The sequence below is a fragment of the Scylla paramamosain genome, chromosome 22, assembly GCF_035594125.1.
Source record: "Scylla paramamosain isolate STU-SP2022 chromosome 22, ASM3559412v1, whole genome shotgun sequence".
NCBI lineage: Eukaryota > Metazoa > Arthropoda > Malacostraca > Decapoda > Portunidae > Scylla > Scylla paramamosain.
Genome location: NC_087172.1, coordinates 9,165,996 through 9,193,241, shown reverse-complemented (window position 1 = coordinate 9,193,241; position 27,246 = coordinate 9,165,996). Strand labels below are relative to the sequence as shown.

The window sequence follows — 27,246 nt, the reverse complement described above, 5'->3', positions numbered from 1 at the left end:
TTCTCTATTTGAATTTATTTATCAATTCTCAGGATTTTTCTTACTTTCACACACACACACACACACACACACACACACACACACACACACACACACACACACACACACACACACACACACACACACACAGAGAGAGAGAGAGAGAGGGAGAGAGAGAGAGAGAGAGAGAGAGAGAGAGAGAGAGAGAGAGAGAGAGAGAGAGAGAGAGAGAGAGAGAGAGAGAGAGAGAGAGAGAGAGAGAGAGAGTGGATTTTAGTGCAAAATAAAAATTTTGAAACTAGATGGCAGGAACTTTCAATGACTCATCATTTTGAGGTTAGTGTTTATTTACATTGGTATTTTGCATAAAATTTTAAAGTCATTGTTTTTGTATCTGATGTATAGGATAACCCACTTGTTTGTGTCTTTCTAGGATGATTCAAGTGCTGTCTTATACACCAAAATATATGGTACTTTATGTTTTCTTTTATGTTTTTTTTCTATAATCTAGTTTATTTCATTCAATTCTGTGTTCAGGGCACAACATAAGCTCATGAGAATGAGAAAAAAAAGGGTGGATTTTGGGACCTGGAATATATTAATTTTTTTAAAATTAATTTGAATGGGATAAATTGCAGCCAAATTCAAACATTCTGAATTTGAGCAACCTTAAAGAACCAATTAAGTTTGAGTCATGAGGTATCACTGTATATACAGTAAAATCCCTCTTATCCGGCATTCGAGTATCCGGCAGTTTCAAGTATCCGGCACATTTTTCTCCGAGCCTTAAAATCAATAAAAAATCAATGTGTACTCATAAAATTGATTAAAATTCCCGCGCGAGGCATACTTTGTCCCCTCGCCACCAGAGCACACTGCTTCGCGCCATCCGCAGCCCACTGCACTGTGTTTACTCAATGACTCAGTCCCGCGTGTGCACTGTTTATCGCCTGACACCTTCATCATGCCTAAAGTTGTAGAAAAGAGGAAGCGTGTTGTGCTTACACTTAAGCAGCTGATCAGATCAGCTGCTGATTAAGATCAGCTGATCTTTGTTATGGTAAGATGCGTGAGTGTAGGGTGGTGATTGTGGACATAATTTCACTTCTATTCAAGTATCCGGCAATATTCAAGTATCCGGCATGTCAGCAGTCCCGTTGATGCCGGATAAGAGGGATTTTACTGTACATCTTATGAACATTGTATTTACTTAAAATGTGGATGTATTGTACACAAATACTAGATGGTGACCACATGGGCTATCATAGATGAGATTGGTGGGACATGGTCAAATAAGGGCCACTACTAGGAATAAGCACATCATACACAATTCCTCTTACTCCGGGTTAGTGTCATCAACCCTGTAGGGTTAGGTTTGAGTTAGAAATCCTATAGGGTTAGATAGGGCAAGATTCCCCCAAAAGGATAAAGATTAGGAGTCCTATTGAGGAGGCAGTAAACCCCTGCTGAAACAATAACTACTCCCAGCGAGGTCTCAAGCACAGGACTGGTTTTGTACTGGATCAAGAAGTGCTGTGAACTTTGCTATGACCCTGTCACTGAATGTTTCCCTTTATGTTTCACGACACTAGGGGGCAGTCACGGCCTAACCTCTTAAGACAGTTCTCTTCCTTCACACAACTACATCCACACCCTTCACTCAAAAATTCTAAATTTATTTTGGTGACTTCTGCACTACCCTCAGAGTCCCTGTCTGGGGAGGGAACTGCATATTTCCCAGGGTCGGACTGCTCAAAGAATCTTCAGATATTGACCTCAAGTGTCTTGACATCCCACCCTTAACTTTTCTTCAATATATATATATATATATATATATATATATATATATATATATATATATATATATATATATATATATATTGTGGAACCTTGGTTCTAGAACTTAATTCATTCCTGAATGCCGTTCAAAATCTGAAATGTTTGAAAACTGGAACTATTTTTCCGATAGGAATCAATGTAAAATAGATTAATCTGTTCTCAGACACCGATCTACTCAGCCTTAGTGACTTATGACATGCTTCCATAGCCAATGGCTGCTTCACAACATGTCCAGCTCACAAATTATCCAGAAAGGATGTATTGGATGAACTTTACTAACACAGAACTCATCAGAAGATACTGTTTAGACCATGCAGGCATTCTCTTTGTCACCAATGTAGTGAGGGAAGCCTTACATAAGAACAGAAAAAAAGAGTAACACACTTACCAGCAAAATGAAGGTGATTATAACACTTAGACATCTTGCTGCTGGGAAAGGCTACTGGAAAAATGCAGTTGTCCAATAGTGATGGCGTTGGGGTCATCAAAAGAAACACAAGTGGCAAAGGATAACTCCTGAACACCTGGATCTTGATCTTGATCTTACAGGAGGTTCAGGATTCCTCCCAAGCCAGGCCTTTGCATCAGCACTCCTGTAGGGAAAAAAAGAACAACAAACAGAAAATGGCTTACAGGGTCATACAACATCTATCACACCACTAGTTCCTACATCTAGCATGCCACATTTTCTCCAGGAACTCTTTCACAGCCTCAATCATCCTTTCATTCATCTCCCCACACAGTCCCAGCAGCAGTACCATCCATTCCCTTCCTGTCTTCTCCACTCTGATGCTCCCCAGTTCCCTCATCACCACTTGCATCATCTCATCTCTGTGTCTGGCTTACTTCACACACTCCAGCACCACATGCTCCACCATCTCATCCTCTCCCACGTCACACATCATAGGAAGGACCCCATCAGGTCCATAAGCCTTCTGAGGGTTTAGGCCAGCGAGGGCATGGAAAACATCATTGCGAAGAATTTTAATACGTGGCATGAAGTAGTCAGAGGGTGGAGGAGAGAGAGGAACAAGCCCAGAATCGTCCAAGGTAGAGTTTTAAGCAAACGTTTGAGCGAAGAGTTCAGCTTTAGAAATAGATGTGATAGCAGTGGTGCCATCTGGTTGAAATAGAGGAGGGAAAGAAAGAGAAGCAAAGTTATTAGAGATATTTTTGGTTAGATGCCAGAAATCATGAGGGGAGTTAGATCTTGAAAGGTTTTGACATTTTCTGTTATATATATATATATATATATATATATATATATATATATATATATATATATATATATATATATATATATATATATATATATATAATATTATGTAGGAGGGACTCTGGCCAAGGGCAATAAAAATCCTATAAAAAAAAAAACCCACAGAGATACCAGTCCCAGAAAAGGGTCCAAAGCAGTAGTGAAAAATTGAAGGATATGTGTCTTGAAACCTCCCTCTTGAAGGAATTCAAGTCATAGGAAGGTGGAAATACAGAAGCAGGCAGGGAGTTCCAGAGTTTACCAGAGAAAGGGATGAATGATCGAGAATAGTGATTAACTCTTACATTAGAGAGGTGGACAGAATAGGGGTGAGAGAAAGAAGAAAGTCTTGTGTAGCAAGGCTGTAGGAGGAAGGCAGGCATGCAGTTAGCAAGATCAGAAGAATATTTAGCATGAAAATAACATTAAAAGATAGCTGGAGATGGAACATTGTGGTGATGAGAGAGGCCGAAGACAGTCAGTTAGAGGAGAGGAGTTGATGAGATGAAAAGCTTTTGATTCCACCCTGCCTAGAAGAGCAGTATGAGTGGAAGGCCCCCACCCAGACATGTGAAGTGTACTCCATACATGGACAGATAAGGCCCTTGTACAGAGTTAGCAGCTGGAGGGGTGAGAAAAACTAGTGGAGACGTCTCAGAACGCCTAACTTCATAGGAGTTGTTTTAGCCAGAGATGAAATGTGGTATCCAGTTCAGATTGTGTGTATATATATATATATATATATATATATATATATATATATATATATATATATATATATATATATATATATATATATATATATATATATATATATTTATTTATATAAGGGACACCAGCCAAGGGCAACAAAAATCTAATAAAAAAAAAAAATAACACTGAGATGCCAGTCCCTGAATAGGGTCCAAAGCAGTAGTCAAAAATTTAAGGATAAGTGTCTTGAAACTTCCCTCTTGAAGGAATTCAAGTCATAGGAAGGTTCAAAACAGGGGTGAAACAAACTGATAGAGACGTCTCAGAACACCTAACTTCATAGAAGTGGTTTTAGCTAGAGATGAGATGTGAAGTTTCCAGTTTAGATTATAAGAAAAGGACAGACTGAGGATGTTCAGTGTAGAAGAAGGGGACAGTTGAGTGTTATTGAAGAAGAGGGGATAGTTGTGTGGAAGGTTGTGTTGAGTTGATAGATGGAGGAAATGAGTTTTTTGAGGCAATGAACAATACCAAGTTTACTCTGCCCCAATCAGAAATTTTAGAGATCAGAAGTCAGGTGTTATGGGTTGGACATCTGTGAAAAGATGTGGAAAAATGCAGGGTAGTATCATCAGTGTAGGAGTGGATAGGACAAGAAGTTTGCTTTAGAAGATCATTAATGAATAATAGGAAGAGAGTGAGTGACAGGACAGAACCCTGAGGAACACCACTGTTAATAGATTTAGAAGAACAGTGACCGTCTATCACAGCAACAATAGAATAGCCAGAAATGAAACTTGAGATGAAGTTACAGAGAGAAGGATAGAAACCATAGGAGGGTAGTTTGGAAATCAAAGCTTTGTGCCAGACTATCAAAACCTTTTGTTATGTCTAAGACAACAGCAAAAGTTTCACCAGAATCTCTAAAAGAGGATGACCAAGACTCAGTAAGGAAAGCCAGATCACCAGTAGAGTGGCCATAACAGAACCCATACCGGTGATCAGATGGAAGGTTGTGAAGTGATAGATATTTAAGAATCTTCCTTTTGAGGATAGATCGAAAAATCTTATATATGCAGAAAATTAAAGCAGTAGGATGGTAGTTTGAGGGATTCACCTTTTTTAGGAACAGGTTGAATGTAGGCAAACTTCCAGCAAGAAGGAAAGGTAGATGTTGACAGAGTTGAAATGGTTTGACTAGGCAAGATGGAAGCATAGAGGCACAGTTTTGGGGAACAATAGGAGGGACCCCTCAGGTCCATAAGTCTTCCAAGGGTTTAGGCCAACGAAGGCATGGAAAACATAATTACAAAGAATTTTCATAGGTAGCATGAAGTAGTCAGAGGGTGGAGGAGAGAGAGAAACAAGTCCTGAATAGTCCAAGGTAGAGTTTTTAGCAAAGGTTTCAGCTTTAGAGATAGATGTGATAGCAGTAGTGCCATCTGGTTGAAGTAGAGGAGGGAAAGAAGAAGAAGCAAAGTTATTTGAGATATTTTTGGCTAGATGCTAGAAGTCACGAGGGGAGTTAGATCTTGTAAGATTTTGTTAATGAAGGCTAGTTGGAGAACAGACTTGGCATGGTTCTGGGCAGAAATATAAAGTGTGTGAGATTCTGACAATAAAAGGCTTAAGTGCCTTTTGTGGGCCACCTCTCCATCATGTATAGCATGAGAACAAACTGTATTAAACCAAGGTTTGGAAGGTTTAAGTCAAGAAAAAGAGTGAGGAATGTACGCTTCCATGCCAGACACTATCACCTCTGTTATGTGCTCGGCACACAAAGATGGGTCTCTGACACGGAAGCGGTAGTCATTCCAAGGAAAATCAGCAAAATGCCTCCTCTGGTCCCCTCAACTAGCAGAGGCAAAACATCAGAGAAACCTTTGCTTAGGGGAATCCTGAGGAAAGATTGGAGCGATAGGATAAGATACAGATATGAGATTGTGATCGGAGGAGCCAAACGGAGAAGAGAGGGTGATAGCATAAGCAGAAGGATTAGAGGTCAGGAAAAGGTCAAGAATGTTAGGTATATCTCCAAGATGGTTAGGAATGTGAGTAGGGTATTGCACCATTTGCTCTAGATTGTGAAGGATAGCAAAGTTGGAAGTTCACCAGGGTGGTCTGTGAAGGGAGGAAAAGCTGGTGGTGAACATTGAAGTGTCCAAGAATGGAGATCTCTACAAAATGGAAGAGTCAGAAAGTGCTCCACTTTAGAAGTTAAGTAATCAAAGAATTTCTTTTAGTCAGAGGAGTTAGGTGAGAGGTATACAGCACAGATAAATTTAGTTTGAGAGTAATTCTAGTCATAGCCAGATGGTGGAAAACTTGGAAGATTCAAGAGCGTGGGCATGAGAGCACGTTAAGTTGTTGCACACATAAACGCAACATCCAGCTTTGGATTGAAAATGAGGATAGACAAAGTAGGAGGGAACAGAAAAGGGCCTATGGTCAGTTGCCTCAGACACCTTAGTTTCAGTGAGGAAAAAGAAGATGAGGTTCAGAAGAGGAGGTGGTGTTCTACAGACTGAAAATTATATCTATCTACCTATCTATCTATTTATTTATCTGTCTATCTATCTCTGTATCTATCTATCTATCTATCTATCTATCTATCTATATCTATCTATCTATCTATCTATCTATCTATCTATCTATCTATCTCTCTCTCTCTCTCTCTCTCTCTCTCTCTCTCTCTCTCTCTCTCTCTCTCTCTCTCTCTCTCTCTCTCTCTCTCTCTCTCTCTCTCTCTCTCTCTCTCTCTCTCTCTCTCTCTCTCTCTCTCTCTCTCTCTCTCTCTCTATATATATATATATATATATATATATATATATATATCACTTCACAACCTTCTATCTGATCGCCAGTATGGGTTCCGTCAAGGCCGCTCTACTGGTGATCTTCAGGCTTTGCTTGCTGAGTCTTGGTCATCCTCTTTTAGAGATTTTGGTGAAACTTTTGCTGTTGCCTTGGATATATGAAAAGCTTTTGATAGAGTCTGGCACAAAGCTTTGGTTTCCAAACTACCCTCCTACGGCTTCTATCTTTATCTCTGTAACTTCATCTCGAGTATCCTTTCTCACCATTCTACTGCTGCTGTGGTAGACGGTCACTGTTTTCCTAACTTTATTAACAGTGGTGTTCCTCAGGGTTCTGTCCTGTCACCCACTCTCTTATTATTCATGAATGACCTTCTAAACCAAACTTCTTGTCTTATCCACTCCAACACTGATGATACCACCTTGCACTTTTCCATGTCTTTTCATAGATGTCCAACACTTCAGGAAGTAAACATTTTACACAGGGAAGCCACAGAATGCCTGACTTCTGATCTTTCTAAAATTTCTGATTGGGGCAGAGCAAACTTGGTATTGTTCAAAGCCTCAAAAACTCAATTCTTTCATCTATCAACTCAACACAACCTTCCACACAACTATCCCCTTTTCTTCAGTGACACTCAACTGTCCCCCTCCTCTACATTGAACATCCTCTGTCTGTCCTTTACTTATAATCTGAACTGGAAACTTCACATCTCATCTCTAGCTAAAACAGCTTCTATGAAGTTAGGTGTTCTGAGACAATGGCCTTATCCGTCCATGTATAGAGTATGCTTCATATGTCTGGGGGGGTTCCATTCATACTGCTCTTCTAGGTAGTGTGGAATTGAAAGCTTTTCGTCACATTGACTCCTCTCCTCTAACTGACTGTCTTCAGCCTCTCTCTCATCGCTTCAATGTTGCATCTCTAGCTGTCTTTTACCACTATTTTCATGCTAACTGCTCTTCTGATCTTGGTAACTGCATGCCTCCCCTGCTCCTGCGGCCTCACTGCACAAGATTTTCTTCTTTCTCTCATCCCTATTCTGTCTACCTCTTAAATGCAAGAGCTAACCAGTATTCTCAGTCATTCATTCCTTTCTCAGTTAAACTCTGGAACTCCCTGTCTGCTTCTGTATTTCCTCCTTCCTATGACTTGAATTCCTTCAAGATTTCGAGACACATCCTTCAATTTTTGATTACCGCTTTGGACCCTTTTCTGGGACTGCCATCTCAGTATGTTTTTTTTTTATTTATTTTTTATTGGACTTTTGTTGCCCTTGGGAAGTGTCCCTTCTGCAAAAAAAAAAAATATATATATATATATATATATGTATATATATATATATATATATATATATATATATATATATATATATATATATATATATATATATATATATATATATATATATATATATATATATATATATATATATATATATAAAATAGCTACACTTAAAAAAAAAAAAAGATTATATGAGTTAACACACACACACACACACACACACACACACACACACACACACACACACACACACACACACACACACACTATACTATGAGATTACTTCCCTCCTGTAGACCACAACTAGGTAAATACACACACACACACAAATGACTAAGGACCTTTTTTGTGGTATATGTCCCATCTAAGACAAGCTCATGGGAGATAGAAGATTATGATACTCTGTTGGAAGGCACAAGAGATTGTTTGGACAGAATAATGAGTAAAAATAACAGGTTAGTACTGCTAGGAGATTTTAACTTTTTTTTTTTTTATGTAGGAAGGATACTGGCCAAGGGCAACAAAAATCTAATAAAAAAAATGCCCACTGAAATGCCAGTTCCATAAAAGGGTCAAAGCAGTGGTCAAAAATTGGTGGATAAGTGTCTTGAAACCTCCCTCTTGAAGGAATTCAAGTCATAGGAAGGTGGAAATACAGAAGCAGGCAGGGAGTTCCAGAGTTTACCAGAGAAAGGGATGAATGATTGAGAATACCGGTTAACTCTTGCGTTAGAGAGGTGGACAGAATAGGGGTGAGAGAAAGAAGAAAGTCTTGTGCAGCGAGGCCGCGGAAGGAGGGGAGGCATGCAGTTAGCAAGATCAGAAGAGCAGTTGGCATGAAAATAGCGGTAGAAGACAGCTAGATATGCAACACTGCGGCGGTGAGAGAGGGGCTGAAGACAGTCAGTTAGAGGAGAGGAGTTGATGAGACGAAAAGCTTTTGATTCCACCCTGTCTAGAAGAGCAGTATGAGTGGAACCACCCCAGACGTGTGAAGCATACTCCATACATGGATGGATAAGGCCCTTGTACAGAGTTAGCAGTTGGGGGGTGGGAAAAACTGGCGGAGACGTCTCAGAACACCTAACTTCATAGAAGCTGTTTTAGCTAGAGATGAGATGTGAAGTTTCCAGTTCAGATTATAAGTAAAGGACAGACCAAGGATGTTCAGTGTAGAAGAGGGGGACAGTTGAGTGTCATTGAAGAAGAGGGGATAGTTGTCTGGAAGGTTGTGTCGAGTTGATAGATGGAGGAATTGAGTTTTTGAGGCATTGAACAATACCAAGTTTGCTCTGCCCCAATCAGAAATTTTAGAAAGATCAGAAGTCAGGCGTTCTGTGGCTTCCCTGTGTGATGTGTTTACCTCCTGAAGGGTTGGACGTCTATGAAAAGACGTGGAAAAGTGCAGGGTGGTATCATCAGCATAGGAGTGGATAGGACAAGAAGTTTGGTTTAGAAGATCATTAATGAATAATAAGAAGAGAGTGGGTGACAGGACAGAACCCTGAGGAACACCACTGTTAATAGATTTAGGAGAAGAACAGTGACCGTCTACCACAGCAGCAATAGAACGGTCAGAAAGGAAACTTGAGATGAAGTTACAGAGAGAAGGATAGAAACTGTAGGAGGGTAGTTTGGAAATCAAAGCTTTGTGCCAGACTCTATCAAAGGCTTTTGATATGTCCAAGGCAACAGCAAAAGTTTCACCAAAGTCTCTAAAAGAGGATGACCAAGACTCAGTAAGGAAAGCCAGAAGATCACCAGTAGAGCGGCATTGACGGAACCCATACTGGCGATCAGATAGAAGGTTGTGAAGTGATAGATGTTTAAGAATCTTCCTGTTGAGGATAGATTCAAAAATTTTAGATATACAGGAAATTAAAGCAATAGGATGGTAGTTTGAGGGATTAGAGCGGTCACCCTTTTTAGGAACAGGTTGAATGTAGGCAAACTTCCAGCAAGAAGGAAAGGTAGATGTTGACAGACAGAGCTGAAAGAGTTTGACTGGGCAAGGTGCAAGCACGGAGGCACAGTTTCGGAGAACAATAGGAGGGACCCCATCAGGTCCATAAGCCTTCCGAGGGTTTAGGCCAGCGAGGGCATGGAAAACATCATTACGAAGAATTTTAATACGTGGCATAAAGTAGTCAGAGGGTGGAGGAGAGGGAGGAACAAGCCCAGAATCTTCCAAGGTAGAGTTTTTAGCAAAGGTTTGAGCAAAGAGTTCAGCTTTAGAAATAGATGTGATAGCAGTGGTGCCATCTGGTTGAAGTAGAGGAGGGAAAGAAGAAGAAGCAAAGTTATTGGAGATATTTTTGGCTAGATGCCAGAAATCACGAGGGGAGTTAGATCTTGAAAGGTTTTGACATTTTCTGTTAATGAAGGAATTTTTGGCTAGTTGGAGAACAGACTTGGCATGGTTCCGGGCAGAAATATAAAGTGCATGAGATTCTGGTGATGGAAGGCTTAAGTACCTTTTGTGGGCCACCTCTCTATCATGTATAGCACGAGAACAAGCTTTGTTAAACCAAGGTTTAGAAGGTTTAGGACGAGAAAAAGAGTGAGGAATGTACGCCTCCATGCCGGTCACTATCACCTCTGTTATGCGCTCAGCACACAAAGACGGGTCTCTGACACGGAAGCAGTAGTCATTCCAAGGAAAATCAGCAAAATACCTCCTCAGGTCCCCCTAACTAGCAGAGGCAAAATGCCAGAGGCACCTTCGCTTAGGGGGATCCTGAGGAGGGATTGGAGTGATAGGACAAGATAAAGATATGAGATTGTGATCGGAGGAGTCCAACGGAGAAGAAAGGGTGACAGCATATGCAGAAGGATTAGAGGTCAGGAAAAGGTCAAGAATGTTGGGCCTATCTCCAAGACGGTCAGGAATATGAGTAGGGTGTTGCACCAATTGCTCTAGGTCATGGAGGATAGCAAAGTTGTAGGCTAGTTCACCAGGATGGTCAGTGAAGGGAGAGGAAAGCCAAAGCTGGTGGTGAACATTGAAGTCTCCAAGAATGGAGATCTTTGCAAAAGGGAAGAGGGTCAGAATGTGCTCCACTTTGGAAGTTAAGTAGTCAAAGAATTTCTTATAGTCAGAGGAGTTAGGAGAGAGGTATACAGCACAGATAAATTTAGTATGAGAATGACTCTGTAGTCGTAGCCAGATGGTGGAAAACTCGGAAGATTCAAGAGCGTGGGCACGAGAGCAGGTTAAGTCATTGCGCACGTAAACGCAGCATCCAGCTTTGGATCGAAAATGAGGATAGAGAAAGTAGGAGGGAACAGAAAAGGGGCTACTGTCAGTTGCCTCAGACTGCTGAGTTTCAGTGAGGAAAAGAAGATGAGGTTTAGAAGAGGAGAGGTGGTGTTCTATGGATTGAAAATTAGATCTTAGACCGCGAATGTTGCAGAAGTTAATGAAGAAAAAGTTGAGGGGGGTGTCAAGACACTTAGGGTCGTCGATGGAAAGGCAGTCCGACCTGGGGACATTTATGGTCCCCTCCCCAGATGGGGACTCCGAGGCTGGTGTAGGAGTCGCCATGATTTTAAAATTTTTGAGTGAAGGGTGTGTGTGTTATTAGGTGCTTGTAGTTTTGTTTGGAGGAAGAGAGTTGTCTTTAGAGGGCAGGCTGTGACTACCCCCTTGTGTTGTGAGACACAAAGGGAAACGTTCAGTGAGGTAACAGCTGGGTTTAATGATAAGTTCACAGCACCCCCTGAACAGTGCTTTAACATTTCGGCAGGTGTCTACTGCCTCCTCCTGAAAACTGTAAAGAAGTTTGTAAAAAACTGTAAAGAAGTTTGTTGGGAAGATTTGACAACCATGGGAGGGGTCACATCATGGGATGGAAACTCTTGATGTTGTTGATGGAGAACACTCTTACCCGGTGGGTTGAAGAAAATAAAAGAAACAGAAAATATGAAGAACCATCAAGACTAGACAATTAAAAAAAAAAAAAAAAAATGTAGATAATATGGAATATAAATGTCCAATAGGGAAAGTGATCACATGGTAATAGAACTAACCTTAAAAGAACTTAAAGAAGAACTAAGGAGAAGAAATCATAGGATTGGAAGATCCAATTATAAAAAGGAAAAGTTGATCAGATTAGAATACTTTAAAGAAACTGAGTGGAGTAAATTTAAAGAAGTAAGGGGAATGGAAAGAAAATGGAAATAATTTGTTGAAATATATAAAGAAGAAGTGCAAAGATATATACCAAAAGTAAGAGGAAGAAAAGTTGGACATAAGGACTGGTTTAATACGAGATGTGAAATATCAAAAAGAGAAAAAGATACTGCTTTGAAAAAAATGGAAGAGAGGAAGAAGACAAAATTTGTGGGCATAGTATACAAGAAAGAGAAATGAGTATGTTAAGATATGAAGAGAAGAGCATAGAAAATATAAGAAAGATATAATACATAAATGCAAAGACCAACCTAAACTGCTCTACAGACATGTTAACAATAAGGTACAATGAAAGGAAATAACTGAAAAATTAGAGGTCAATGGCAAAGAATATGAAGATATTGTAGATATCACTGAGGTGGTGAATAATGCCTTTTAGTCAGTCTTCACCAAAGAAAGTGAGTTTACAATACAAGGAAATGAAAGGTGGAGCAGTTAACTCTCCTGTAGAAATAAATTTAACTATCAATGAAATACAGGATATTATGGAGAGGTTTGAATTAAGTAAAGCACAAGGGCAAACTGGGTTTTAAAGAAATGTAATGGTCAGCAGACAAAATGCATCATGTTGTTGAGTATTCATTAAGAGAGAGCAAAGTACTAAAAGATTGAAAAAAGGCATAAAAAAGACCCTCTGAATTACAGACCACTATCATTAACATCAGTTTTGGCAAAAATATGTGAAAGAATTGTGAAAGATAGATGGATGAAATTCTTGGAAGAGAATTGCATGATAACTGACAGATAATTTGGATTTCATAGAGGGAGATTGCCTACAACTAACTTGATTTGTTTTTACATGGGAATAATTGACATCCATTGAGATGGATGGGTAGATAGTATCTACTGGATTTAAAAAAGGCATTTGATAAGGTGGCATATAAGAGACTCCTGTGGAAGATAAAGAACATTGGTGGAGTGAGAGGGGAACTCTTGAAATGGGTGGAAGATTTCCGAAGCAATAGAGAAATGAGAACAGTTAAGAACATAAGAACATAACAAATAAGGGAAGCTGCAAAAAGTGACCAGGCTTACACTATGTATGAAACATACCTACTTATTTCCACCTATCATCCCCATCCATAAACCCGTGTAATCTTCTCTTAAAGCTCCCTAATGTCTTAGCCCTATCAACATGATTACTGAGTCCATTCTATTCATCTACTACTCTATTTGAGAACCAATTTCTTCCTATCTCTTAAACCTAAATTTTTCAAGCTTGAACATGTTACTTCTTGTTTTATCCTGGTTGCTGATCCTAAGAATTTTGCTTACATCCCCCTTGTTATAACCCTTATACCACTTAAAGACTTCTATCAGGTCCCCTTTTAACCTATGTCTCTCTAAAGAATGTAAGTTTAACAGCTTCAATCTCGCTTCATAAGGAATACTCCTCATCCCCTTCATTTTTTTAGTCATTCTCCTCTGTATTGATTCTAATAGACCTATATATTTCCTGTAATGTGGGGACCAGAACTGCACAGTGTAGTCTAGATGAGGTTTGACCAGCGCCAAATATAACTTTAATATTACTTCGGGCCTTCTACTTTTAACACTCCTAAAAATGAATCCTAATACCCTATTTGCCCTGTTTCTGGCCTCTATGCATTGCTTACCTAGACGGAGTTCAGAGCTAACTATAACTCCTAAATCTTTTTCGTACCCTGAACCCACCAGAGTTTCGTTGCTTATTGTCTACCTATTGTGTGGGTTTCCTCTAACTATGCTAAATACTTTGCATTTGTTGATATTAAACTGCATTTGTCATCTGTTCATCCATTCATTCATCCTATCTAAATCTGCTTGCAAGGTGATGGCATCCGATTCTGACCTCATTAATCTACCTATCTTTGTGTCATCTGCAAATTTACTAACATCACTACTAATTCCACTATCCATGTCATTGATATATATTGAAAAGAACAATGGCTCTAATGCTGATCCATGTGGCACCCCACTAATTACATGACCCCACTTGGATTTAGAGCCATTTATTACAACTCTTTGTCACCTGTCACTTAGCCATGACCTTATCCAGCCTAACACCTTCCCATCTATCCTGTATGCCCTTAGAGATCAAAAGTCATCCTGGAGAAAACCCAAAAGTGGAGTACCTTAAGCTTCAGTACTGGCTCCAGTCATGTTCACTGTGTACACTAATGATATGACAGAAGGGTTCAACAGCTGTATGAGTTTATTTGTGGATGATGCTAAATTGATGAAAAATAGAAACAGAAGGTCAGAAAGCTTTACAATAAGATTTGAACTAGGTTGAAAAATGGAGCTGTAAATGGGAAATTAATTTCAATGTAAAGAAATGTAGCTTATTGGAATTTGGGAAGAGTAAAAAGAGACTATCTGGTGTTTACAAGTTGGGAAATTATTATGTTGGAAAAATAATAAAAGAAACAGATCTTGGGGTGACAGTAGCAGATATATTAACAGCTGACTACCATATAAACAAGATTGTTGGAAAACAGTGAATCTACTAAGAATTGCATTTGCATACTTGGATGAAGAAATGATGAAAATAATTGTAACAATGATTTGTCCAAAATTAGAATATGCAGCTGTGGTATGGTCACCAAGTCTCAAGAAACATATCAGAAAACAAGAGAGAATACAAAGAGCAGCAACAAAGATGATCCTAGCCTTAATGGATGAGACTTATGAATAGAGAGTAAAAACTAAACCTTCCGACTCTTGAACAAAGAAAAGAGAGAGGAGACTTAATTGTGATATATAGGCTAATGGAAGGACTGGAAAAGCTAGACAGCAACAAAATTGTGATATGGGATACAAGAGACACTAGAGGACACAGAAAAAAGCTGAAAAAAGAAATTTGTAGAAGAGATATAAAAAAGAATAGTTTTTCACAGAGTAGTTGATACATGGAACTGTCTCAACAAGGCTGTGGTGCAAGCAAAAACTATTCATAATTTTAAGGCCAAGTTGGATGATAATAGTTATAGAGGTGGGACAGTACAAGCATAACTCCTTTCTTGCATGACACAAGTAATCACAACTAGTATTTACACACACACACACACACACACACACACACACACCTCAGTAGCCTACTAGACACAGTACACCATTTTGGTGATTTGTATGCTTGTTTGTTACTCATGAACCCAATTTATTGTTGAAACATTAAAAGCATAAATATATTCTTATGCTAAACATAACCATGCAGGGGGTTCACAGGGGCATGTGCACACCCCTATGCCCTTCCTGCAGTTCTGCTATTGTCCCTTCTCTTTTCCCTCCTACTTTCTCTATCCTCATATTCAGTCTAAACCTGGATGTTGCATGTACGTGTGCAACTGCTTAACATGGTCTTGTCCTCATGCTCTTGAATCTTCCAAATTTTCTGCTATTTGGTTATGACTGCAGAGTCACTCTCAAACTAGATTTGTCTGTGCTGTATACCTTCCATATAACTCTGATTAAAAAAAAAAAAATGACTATTTTACTTCCAAAGTGGAGCACATCCTGACTCTTCCTTGTGGAGATATCCATTCTTGGAGACTTCACTGTTTACCACCAGCTTTGGCTTTTCTCTAACTTCATTGACCAATCTGGTGAACTGGCCTTTAATTTTGTTATCCTCCATGATCTAGAGCAATTAGTGCAACACCCTACTTGTATTCCTGACCGTCTTGGAGATACACCCAACATACTTGACCTTTTTTCTCACCTCTTATCCTTCTGCTTATGCTGTTACTCTGTCTTCTCCATTGTGCTTCAGCAACAACCTCATATTTTTATCTTTTCCCATTGCTTCAATTCCTACTAAGGATCCCCTAAGTTGGAGGTGCCTTTGGCATTTTGCCTATGCAAATTGGGGGACCTGAGGAGATATTATTCTGATTTTCCTTGGAATGGCTATTGCTTCCATGTCAGAGACCTGTCTCTGTGTGCTGAGCTCACAATAGAGGTGATAGTGTCTGGTATGGAGGCATACATTCCTTGCTTTTTTTCTTATCTTAAACCTTCTTAATCATGTTTTAACATAGCTTATTCTCGTGTTATACATGATAGAGATGTGGCCCATAAAAGGTACTTGAGCCATCCCCATTGTGATTTCTGGCCCCTTTCCAAAAAGATCACCAATAACTTTGCCTCGTCATCTTTCCCTCTTTTATTTCAACCTGATGGCACCACTGCCATGTCATCCATTTCTAAAGCTGAACTTTTTTTTTTTTTTTCAAGTCTTTGCTAAAAACTCTACCTTGGATGATTCAGGGCTTGTTCCTTCCTCCCTCTCCTCCACCCTCTGACTACTTCATACTATCTATTAAAATCCTTTGCAATGATGTTTTCCATGCCCTTGCTGGCCTAAACCCTCAGAAGGCTTATGGACCTGATGTTTTCCAAAACTGTGCCTCCTTGCTTGTACCTTGACTAGTCAAACTCTTAATTTTGTTTATCAGCATCTACCTTTCCTTCTTCCTGGAAATTTGCCTACATGCCTACATTAAGCCTGTTCCTAAAAAGGGTGACTGTTCTAATTACTCAAACTACCATCTCATTGCTTTAATTTCCTGTCAATCTAAAGGTTTTGAATCTAACCTCAACAAGAATATTCTTAAACATTACTTCACAACCTTCTGTCTGATTCCATCAAGGCTGCTCTACTGGTGATCTGGCTTTCTTTACTAAGTCTTTGTCTTCGTTTTTAGAGATTTTGATGAAACTTTTTCTGTTGCATTAGATATCTCAAAAGTTTTTGATAAAGTTTGGCACAAAGCTTTGATTTCCAAGCTACCTTCCTAAGGTTTTTATCCTTCTCTGTAACTTTATCTCATGTTTCCTTTCAGACTGTTCTATTGCTGCTGTGGTAGACAGTCACTGTTCTAAATCTATTAACAGTGGTGTTCCTCAGGGTTCTTTTTTTTTTTTTTATGTAGGAGGGACACTGGCCAAGGGCAACAAAAATCCAATAAAAAAAAAATGCCCACTGAAATGCCAGTCCCATAAAAGGGTCAAAGCAGTAGTCAAAATTTGATGAACAAGTGTCTTGAAACCTCCCTCTTAAAGGAATTCAAGTCCTAGGAAGGTGGAAATGCAGAAGCAGGCAGGGAGTTCCAGAGTTTACCAGAGAAAGGGATGAATGATTGAGAATACTGGTTAACTCTTGCATTAGAGAGGTGGACAGAATAGGGGTGAGAGAAAGAAGAAAGTCTTGTGCAGCGAGGCCGTGGGAGGAGGGGAGGCATGCAGTTAGCAAGATCAGAATAGCAGTTAGCTTGAAAATAGCGGTGGAAGACAGCTAGAGATGCAACATTGTGGCGGTGAGAGAGAGGCTGAAGACAGTCAGTTAGAGGAGAGGAGTTGATGAGACGAAAAGCTGTCTGTCCTGTCACCCACTCTCTTCCCATTGTTCATCAATGATTTTCTAAAGCAAACTTCTTGTCCTATCCACTCCTTCACTGATGATACCACCCTGCACTTTTCCACGCGTTTTTGTTGATGTCCAACCTTTCAGTAAGTAAACAGTTCATGCAGGTAAGCCACAGAATGGCTGACTTCTGATCTCTCTAAAATTTTTGATTGGGGCAGAGCAAACTTAGTATTGTTTAATGCCACAAAAACTCAATTCCTTAATCTATCAACTCAATAGAACCTTCCATACAACTATCCACTCTTCTTCATTGACACTCATCTGTCCCCTCTCTTCTACACTGAACATCCTCGGTCTGTCCTTTACTTATAATTTAAACTGGAAACTTCACATCTCATCTCTAGCTAAAACAGCTTCTATGAAGTTTGGCATTCTGAGTCATCTCCAGCAGTTTTCCCATCCCCACCCCGGCCACTAACACTGTAAAGCATACTCCATGCTTTACATGTATGGGGGTTCCACTCATACCATTCTTTTAGACAGAGTGGAATCGAAAGCTTTTCGTCTCATCAACGCCTCTTCTCTAACTGACTGTCTTATGACTCTTTCTCATCACTGCAGTGTTGCATCTCTTGCTATCCTCTGCTGCTATTTTCATGCCAACTGCTCTTCTGATCTTGCTAACTGCATGCCTCTCCTCCTCCTGCAACCTCACTGCACTAGACTTTCTTCTTTCTCTCATTCCTATTCTGCCCACCTCTCTAATGCAAGAGTTAACCAGTATTTTCAGTTATTCATACTTTCTCTGGTAAACTCAGGAACTCCGTGCTTTCTTCTGTATTTCTACCTTCCATTGACTTGAACTCTTTCAAGAGAGAGGTTTCAAGAAACTTACCATGTATTTTTGACTAATGCTTTTGACTCTGTACTGGGAACACCATTTCAGTAGGATTTATTTTTTGTTGTAGTTTTTGTTGGCCTTGGCTATTGCTCCTCTTGCATAAAAAAAAATAAAAATAAAAATAAAAATACCACCAAAAACTAATGCATGGGAGACCAATTGATATAAAATTATGCAACTAGAAACAGGAAATAATATAGAGGAAATGATAAGGAAAAGTAACAAAGTGTTCTTAGTAGGCGAGTTCAACACTAAAAGAATTAACTGGGAGGAGATAGAAGTGAAAGAAAATGTTGGGTAATGGAGTGAAGAATTTATGTAAATCATGATGTTGAATACAATGAGACAGTGGGTAAATGAACCTACTGGATGCAGAGGAGAACCATCACAGTTGGACTTAGTGTTTACAAAAACCCCAGAAAGTAGACCAAGTATACATTGTCTGAGTCAAATGGGAAGAAGTGTCCATGTGATAATAGAAATAGTAGTACAGGAGGAAAAAGTATTGCACAGGAAAGAACAATACATAACTGGAAGACAGAAATATGCTAAGGCAAACTTTGCAGAGCTTAATAAATTTTATGGAAAAATTACCTGGAAAGAGCTATTTGAAGGTGAAGTAGTGTAAGAAAAATATGAGATATTTTGAGCAAGTATAGAGAGGAGGTGCAACAGTTTGTGCCAAGTTATAAAGTGAAAATCGGGAAGCTTGAATGGTATAATGCCAGTTGTGTAGAAGCAAAAAAGAAAAAAGTGCATGGAAGAAAATGATGAGACAATTGAATGGAAATACTAAAGAAGAGTGAGAAAGGCAAGTAATGAATATGGCATAATAAAGAGAAAAAAAAAAAAAAAATTGAAAGTGACATAGTAAATCTATTAACTGTGGTGTTCCTCAGGGTTCTCTCCTGTCACCCACTCTCTTCTTATTATTCATTAATGATCTTCTAAACCAAACTTCTTGTCCTATCCACTCCTACGCTGATGATACCATCCTGCACTTTTCCACGTCTTTTCATAGATGTCCAATCCTTCAGGAGGTAAACATTTCATGCAGGGAAGCCACAGAACACTTGACTTCTGATCTTTCTAAAATTTCTGATTGGGGCAGAGCAAACTTGGTATTGTTCAATGCCTCAAAAACTCAATTCCTCCACCTATCAACTCGACACAACCTTCCGGACAATTATCCCCTCTTCTTCAGTAACACTCAACTGTCCCCCTCCTCTACACTGAACATCCTCGGTCTGTCCTTTACTTATAATCTGAACTGGAAACTTCACATCTCATCTCTAGCTAAAACAGCTTCTATGAAGTTAGGCATTCTGAGACGTCTCCGCCAGTTTTTCTTACCCCCCAGCTGCTAACTCTGTACAAGGGCCTTATCCGTCCATGTATGGAGTATGCTTCACATGTCTGGGGGGTTCTACTCATACTGCTCTTCTAGACAGGGTGGAATCAAAAGCTTTTCGTCTCATCAACTCCTCTCCTCTAACTGACTGTCTTCAGCCTCTCTCTCACTGCCGCAATATTGCATCTCTAGCTGTCTTCTACCGCTATTTTCATGCTAACTACTCTTCTGATCTTGCTAACTGCATGCCTCCCCTCCTTCTGTGGCCTCACTGCACAAGACTTTCTTCTTTCTCTCACCCCTATTCTGTCCACCTCTCTAACACAAGAGTTAACCAGTATTCTCAATCATTCATCCCTTTCTCCGGTAAACTCTGGAACTCCCTGCCTGCTTCTGTATTTCCACCTTCCTATGACTTGAATTCCTTCAAGAGAGAGGTTTCAAGACACTTATTCATCAATTTTTGACTACTGCTTTGATCTTTTTATAGGACTGGCATTTCAGTGGGCATTTTTTTATTAGATTTTTGTTGCACTTGGCCAGTGTCCTTCCTACATAAAAAAAGAAAAATGCAAGAAAGAGCCCAAACTGTTCTACAGCTATGCAAATGAGAAAAAGAGATATAGGGATATATATATATATATATATATATATATATATATATATATATATATATATATATATATATATATATATATATATATATATATATATATATATATATGTCACGCATAATGTGGATAATTGCCTAATGTGAACATTAGGCAGTGAAATTGCCTAATGTTCATATTAGGCAATTTGTTTGCACGATGTTGACAATAGGCAACTTACTTGCTTAATGTCCACTTTAGGCATGATTTTCAAATTAGGCAAGGGTATTTTGCCTAATGTGAATTGAATGACAAACCAGTGTCTACAGTTTTGTTCGAATGTTGTTCGAAACTTTGGGTCTGTTACCGAGTTGTTGTGAGCAAAGATGTTGTTCGAAGCTTTGGGTTTGTAGGTTAGGTTAGGTTAGGTTAGGTTAGGTTAGGTTAGGTTAGGTTAGGTTATTCACATTGGGCAAAATTGAGCTGCATAATTTGAACAATAGGCATTTTTTGCCTAATGTTAACAATTTGTAAACTTTACGCAACCTACTTGCTTGATGTACACATTAGGCAATTTTCTGCCTAATGTTCACATTAGGCAATTGTCCACATTATGCGTAACATATATATATATATATATATATATATATATATATATATATATATATATATATATATATATATATATATATATATATATATATATATATATATATATATATATATGCTATATAGGGATAGCATTAACAAGTTAAAAAGGGAAGGAAGAATTTATGAAACTATTGAGGAGATGAGTGAACTAATGAATGAGAGTTTTCAATCAGTGCTTACAAAGGAAACTGATTTTGTGGCACTGAAAGTGATATCACAGAATGAGAGGATACAGGAGATACAAGTAAAGAGACAAGAAATCAAGAAATTGCTGGAAGAGCTGGATGTTAGAAAAGCTATGGGACCAGATCAAGTAAAGGAATGGATATTAAGAGAATGCAGAGAACTAATGAAGGAAATATATTGGATATAATCAACAGCTTGTTGAAAGAAGGAAAAGTTCCAAAGGAATAGAAAAGAGCTAACATAGTGCCAATACACAAAGGTGGAAATAAAATGGAACCATTAAGTTATAGATTAGTGTCACTAACAAGTATTGTAAGCAAGCTTTGTGAAATAGTAATTAAAGACAGACAGAAAGACTTAGAAGATGAAAAGATAATTACAGAAAAGCAATTTGGATTCAGGAAAGGGAGATCGTGTCACAAATCTACTGAGGTTTTATACAAGAGTAATAGATAGAGTGCAAGAGAGGGATGGATGGGTTGATGCAGCATACCTGGATCTCAAAAAAAAACATTTGATAAAGTTCCCCACAAAAGCCTTATGTGGAAGTCAGAGAATGAGGAGGATTAAAGGAAGCAACGCTGAGATGGATGATCATTACTTACAAGGGAGGGAGATGAGAACAGTAATTAGAGACACTAATTCAAGTTGGCATGAAGTGACAAGTGGGGTACCACAAGGATCAGTGTTAGTACCTATTATATTTCAGATACATGTGAATGATATGACGGAGGATCTGAATAGCTATATAAACCTGTTTGCTGATGATGTGAAAATAATGGAAATAATAAAGGATGAAAATGACTGTAAGGAGTTACAAAAGGATATTGACAAGATTTATGCATGGAGCCAAAGATGGAAACTAGAATTTGATGCCAGAAAATGCCACATGTTGAAAATAGGAAATAGTAAAATGAGACCATGGAATTACAAAATGGGAGGAGAAATAATAATGAAAAGTAATGAAGAAAAAATTTTGGAGTAACGATTCCGGACACACTATCACCTGAAAGGCACATAAACAGAATATTTGGCTCTACATACAAGTTATTAACAAACATTAGGGTGGCTTTTAACTATTTTGGATAAGGAAATATAGAAGAAAATTATAACAAGCATGGTATGTTCTAAATATGAATACATAGCAGTAGTTTGGGCTCCATATAAAAAAAAGATATATGGAAACTGGAAAGAAACAGAGGATAGCAACAAAGATGGTACCAGAATTGAAAGACTTAAATATGAAGAAAGACCTGAAGAGACGGGATTGCCAACACTATAAGAGAGAAGAGAAAGAGGAGACCTGATAACAATGTACAAATTAATAAACAGTATAGAAAGAATAGACAGAAATGATTTGGAACTACTGATGGAGGAGGGGGAGAGACAGAAGAGGGGGCATGGGAAGAAAATAAAGATGAGAGGATGTCTGAGTGACATCAAGAAATCCAGCTTCCCCTATCGAACTATTGAAATCTGGAGTGATTTTGAAGAAGAGGTGATTGTGGCAAACAGTGTACACATGTTTAAAGATAAATTGGATAAGTATGGATATGGAGACAGGAAAAAAATTAGCTTTGGCTCGTGCCCTGTGCAATACAACCAGGTAAATACATAAAAAAAATAAATAAATAGATAAAAATAAATAAATAAATAAATAGAAATACTAATAATCATAAATGAATAAATAAAAATAAGAAAAAAAAATTAACTAAAAATAAATAAATTTAAAAATAATGGGTTGGGATTTCTGTAGGGCAGGTAAAGTTAGTTTAAGTTTGTTAAGTTGTTGTACTTAAGAGGTTCGAGGGGTGGACAAAGTCTCCACTTTTGGGTGTAGATTCTCATGTCACATAGAGATAATGCTGTGAAATTGGAAGTCTCATGAAAAGAAAGAAGGGAATACTCAGTGTGTTTTAACACAAGGAATTTACCTTAAAAGAATGAGGATTTATGTCAAGAGCATTAGGATGCTTTAGGTCAAGTTAACTCCACTTGGATTGTAGGATATTTATCATTATGGTATAATTGATGAGATGTGTAAAGAGTAATGGGATGTGGGGGCAATGGTCAGGAATTTAATCTCTGATGGGACACTTAAAGTGTCCCATCAACTGTCCCCCTCTTCTACACTGAACATCCTCGGTCTGTCCTTTACTTATAATCTGAACTGGAAACTTCACATCTCATCTCTAGCTAAAACAGCTTCTATGAAGTTAGGTGTTCTGAGACGTCTCCGCCAGTTTCTCTCACCCCCCCAGCTGCTAACTCTGTACAAGGGCCTTATCTGTCCATGTATGGAGTATGCTTCACATGTCTGGGGGGTTCCACTCATACTGCTCTTCTAGACAGGGTGGAATCAAAAGCTTTTCGTCTCATCAACTCCTCTCCTCTAACTGACTGTCTTCAGCCTCTCTCTCACCGCCGCAATGTTGCATATCTAGCTGTCTTCTACTGCTATTTTCATGCTAACTGCTCTTCTGATCTTGCTAACTGCATGCCTCCCCTCCTTCCGCGGCCTCGCTGCACAAGACTTTCTTCTTTCTCTCACCCCTATTCTGTCCACCTCTCTAATGCAAGAGTTAACCAGTATTCTCAATCATTCATCCCTTTCTCTGGTAAACTCTGGAACTCCCTGCCTGCTTCTGTATTTCCACCTTCCTATGACTTGAATTCCTTCAAGAGGGAGGTTTCAAGACACTTATCCATCAATTTTGGACCACTGCTTTGACCCTTTTATGGGACTGGCATTTCAGTGGGCATTTTTTTTATTAGATTTTTGTTGCCCTTGGCCAGTGTCCTTCCTACATAAAAAAAAAATATTAAGCACTGTTTCTCTCTCTCTCTCTCTCTCTCTCTCTCTCTCTCTCTCTCTCTCTCTCTCTCTCTCTCTCTCTCTCTCTCTCTCTCTCTCTCTCTCTCTCTCTCTCTCTCTCTCTCTCTCTCTCTCTCTCTCTCTCTCTCTCTCTCTCTCTCTCTCTCTCTCTCTCATTACATGGAACATGGGGGTAGCAGAAAAGAAATGATTGAATGTAACATAGCCAAAGTGTTTGAGGAGTATATGTGGGGCAGAATGTTTGAACAGAATAAGAAATGAGTTGGTAAGGAGAACTGGTGTTTTGAGATGGTGGGTGGTGGATGGTGGTGGATGGTGGGTAAATCAATGTGTGGTTTGGGCATATGGAGAACAGTAAACTAGTAAATAAAGTAATATGGTCAGATGTGGGCAATGAAGAGGAAAGCCTTACCTAAAGTGGATGAACTGTGTGAAGTAGAGCACTGAATGAGAGAGTGAGAGAGGGATGTAAGTAGAAAGCTACAGCATCAGAAGATAAAGTTGTGACCTACCATTTAAAATTGTGGGTAAGGGCAAACATCTTGCAACTCTGTTGTAAAATGTACATGCCCTCACCCAGCTCCAGATGGTGATTGCTGGTAACTCCCCAATGAATGACCCATGTTACTGTTCTGAGGCTAAAGTCTGCATGAGATACATTATGTAGCAGTTCTGAGTGTTCCATCTTCTGATACATTATGCAGCAGTTCTGAGTGTTCCATCTTGGTTTCTGTAATAAAATTAACAAAGTACACGAGACTTACCGTAGGTCAGTTGAAGTGTACTTCTAATTTTTTGAGGCAAATCACCTCTGCTGGTGCGGAGATTTCACATGAGAGAGAGTGCGTCACGCGCTGCCGGCAGACTTTAAAGCAAGGACTCGACATCCACATGATGAACCAATTAGGAAATTAAGTAACCTGTAGAGCTTAAGGTAGGGAGGGAGAGGAGGGCATGTGAAATCTCTGCACCAGCAGAGGTGATTTGCCTCGAAAAATTAGAAGTACACTTCAACTGACCTACGGTAAATCTCGTGTACTTTGTTAATTTTACTTCGGCAAAATCACCTATCTGCTGGGCGGACATTTCCCATGAGGCTTTGAAGCCATGTGGATGACGAGGGAGGATGCAATAGTAGAGAGGAAAAGGAAATGCCCCACAAGAAACAGTACTATAACTATTATTCCATGGAAGGATCTTGTACATGAGACAATCATACAATTGGTGCATAAAATAAGGTACATTGCATCCAACTTAATCCAATCTACAAACAATGTTGAAATATGGTAACAGTTCACATCATAAGGTAAACCTAAGGTACTAGATACTAAATACTTAAAATATCCGTGTACTGCAACACTGGAGTGCAGCAACAAACCCAAATCATGTCTTATTCTAGCACTGCATCCTGAAAGAGGTCAGAAGCAGCCACAATGTTCTTATTATAATATTTTGCAAAGGTAGATTCCCTAGACCAGCCCGCCTTAGCCATAATGCATGCGACAGGGACAGCCGCCACTCCAGCTTTTGAAGCTGCTGCTGGCCGCACACTACCAGCGGAAAACTTTGAGATGTCTATGCCGGACATGCGGAGAATGGTCCTGACCCAACGGGCAATAGTGTCTTTGGAAACTGATTTGTGGGGTTTTATGAAGCTAATGAGGAGCCTGGCATCAGTGTGCATCTCATCCTGTCTAAGCTCTTTAGTCACATCAATGTACCTCAGGAGAGTGCTACAGACACATAATCGTGGATCCTTAGGGTAACGATGGAATGTGACCCTGTTGATGTTAAAATTTGGTCTGGATTGTTTAATAGTGCCCCCCAACTGTACTGAAATGGAGTGTTCATTAATGAGCATGTCTCTGATTAACAGTAGTTGTAAAGTTTGAATTCTGGCAGCTTGAGTTAAGGCCATCATCATAACCAATTTTAGCGTTAATTCTTTAAGGGTTAATGCATGTAAGGGGAACATGGACCTTAGTTGCTCTAAGACAGGTTGGACGTCCCAAGTGTCAGTGTACCTGGGCTGAGGAGTTCTAAGATTGAAAACCCCTCTCATGAATCGGATGACCAAAGGGTGATTTCCTGCCCTGCATCCGTCCACCACAATGCCGAGAGAAGACAGGGCACCCCTCGCAGTGTTCACACACTCATAACCCACACCCCTGTCAAAGGTTTCCGTCAAAAAATTTACAATGTGACCTACAGTTGGAGAAGTGGGATCGACATTCTGTCTACCACAAAACAACGACCACCTCTGGACATGTGGGCGGTATTGCCTCTCAGTACCTGGTTTCCAGGAGGCAAGTATGATGTCCGCAGCAGCCGGCGAAACTCCTCGTTTCTGCAAGTTTTCCCTGACAGAAGGCATGCCATGAGCCTCGTGTGGGACATGATGGGGTGTGGATCTGTTGTGGACGGGTGTGTTAGAACATTCCTCCTGTTCGTTATCAAACGTGGGAAGTCTATTAGCAACTGGAGCAGCATGCCCATCCAAAACTGGGACGGCCACAGAGGAACCACCATCCAGCCCCGTGCTTGCTCCGCACGTAACTTCTGAAGGCACCTAGCAATTAATGAGAATGGGGGGAAAATGTAAGACAAATCAAAGTTTGACCAGTCCAAGGAAAAAGCATCAAAATATTTAGCCTCCGGATCTGGCAACCACGAACAGAATGTATTAACCTGTTTGTTAAGCCTTGAGGCAAATAAATCAATGGACGGTGTCCCAAAAACATTACACAAGGTAGTAAAAATGTGTGAGTCGAGTTTCCACTCATGTCTGTCATTAATCTTGCGAGAGGCTACATCAGCCAAGGTGTTGTCCTTCCCGGTATGTGCGAGCATGTAACCCATGAGTCATGTTCCAGACACCAATCCCAAATCTGGGTAGCAACATCATTACAGGACTTGGACTTTGTGCCTCCCATTTCATTGACATAGTTTATGGCAGTGGTATTATCACAAAAAACTCTAACATGTCTACCTTCCAGCTCATGTTCAAATGCTTGCAAAGAGAATAGAATGGCTTTCATCTCCAGGATGTTAATGTGAAGCTCCTTTTCATCCAGGGACCAAGTACCACTTGTAATCTGACACCCCAAATGACCCCCCCAACCAAGGCTGGAGGCATCAGTAAATAAATCGATGTCAGTACCTGGCCTAAAAATGTGTCTGTGGTGTCTGTCCACATTGTCTAACCACCAGGAAAGGTCTAGTTTCATGTCTGCAGTAATATTCAAAGGCCTGTCAAAATTACCATACTCCTGTTTCAAAGCGGCAATTTTTCCCCCCTCCAACTTCCTGTAATGAAGTTTACCTA

General features: G+C 39.5%; 1 protein-coding gene across 2 annotated transcripts in view; it reads left to right on the top strand.

Annotated features, from left to right (window-relative positions):
• The window catches only part of LOC135111515 (uncharacterized), a 716,663-nt gene that overhangs the window by 225,003 nt on the left and 464,414 nt on the right, over positions 1-27,246 (top strand). The window lies entirely within an intron of this gene.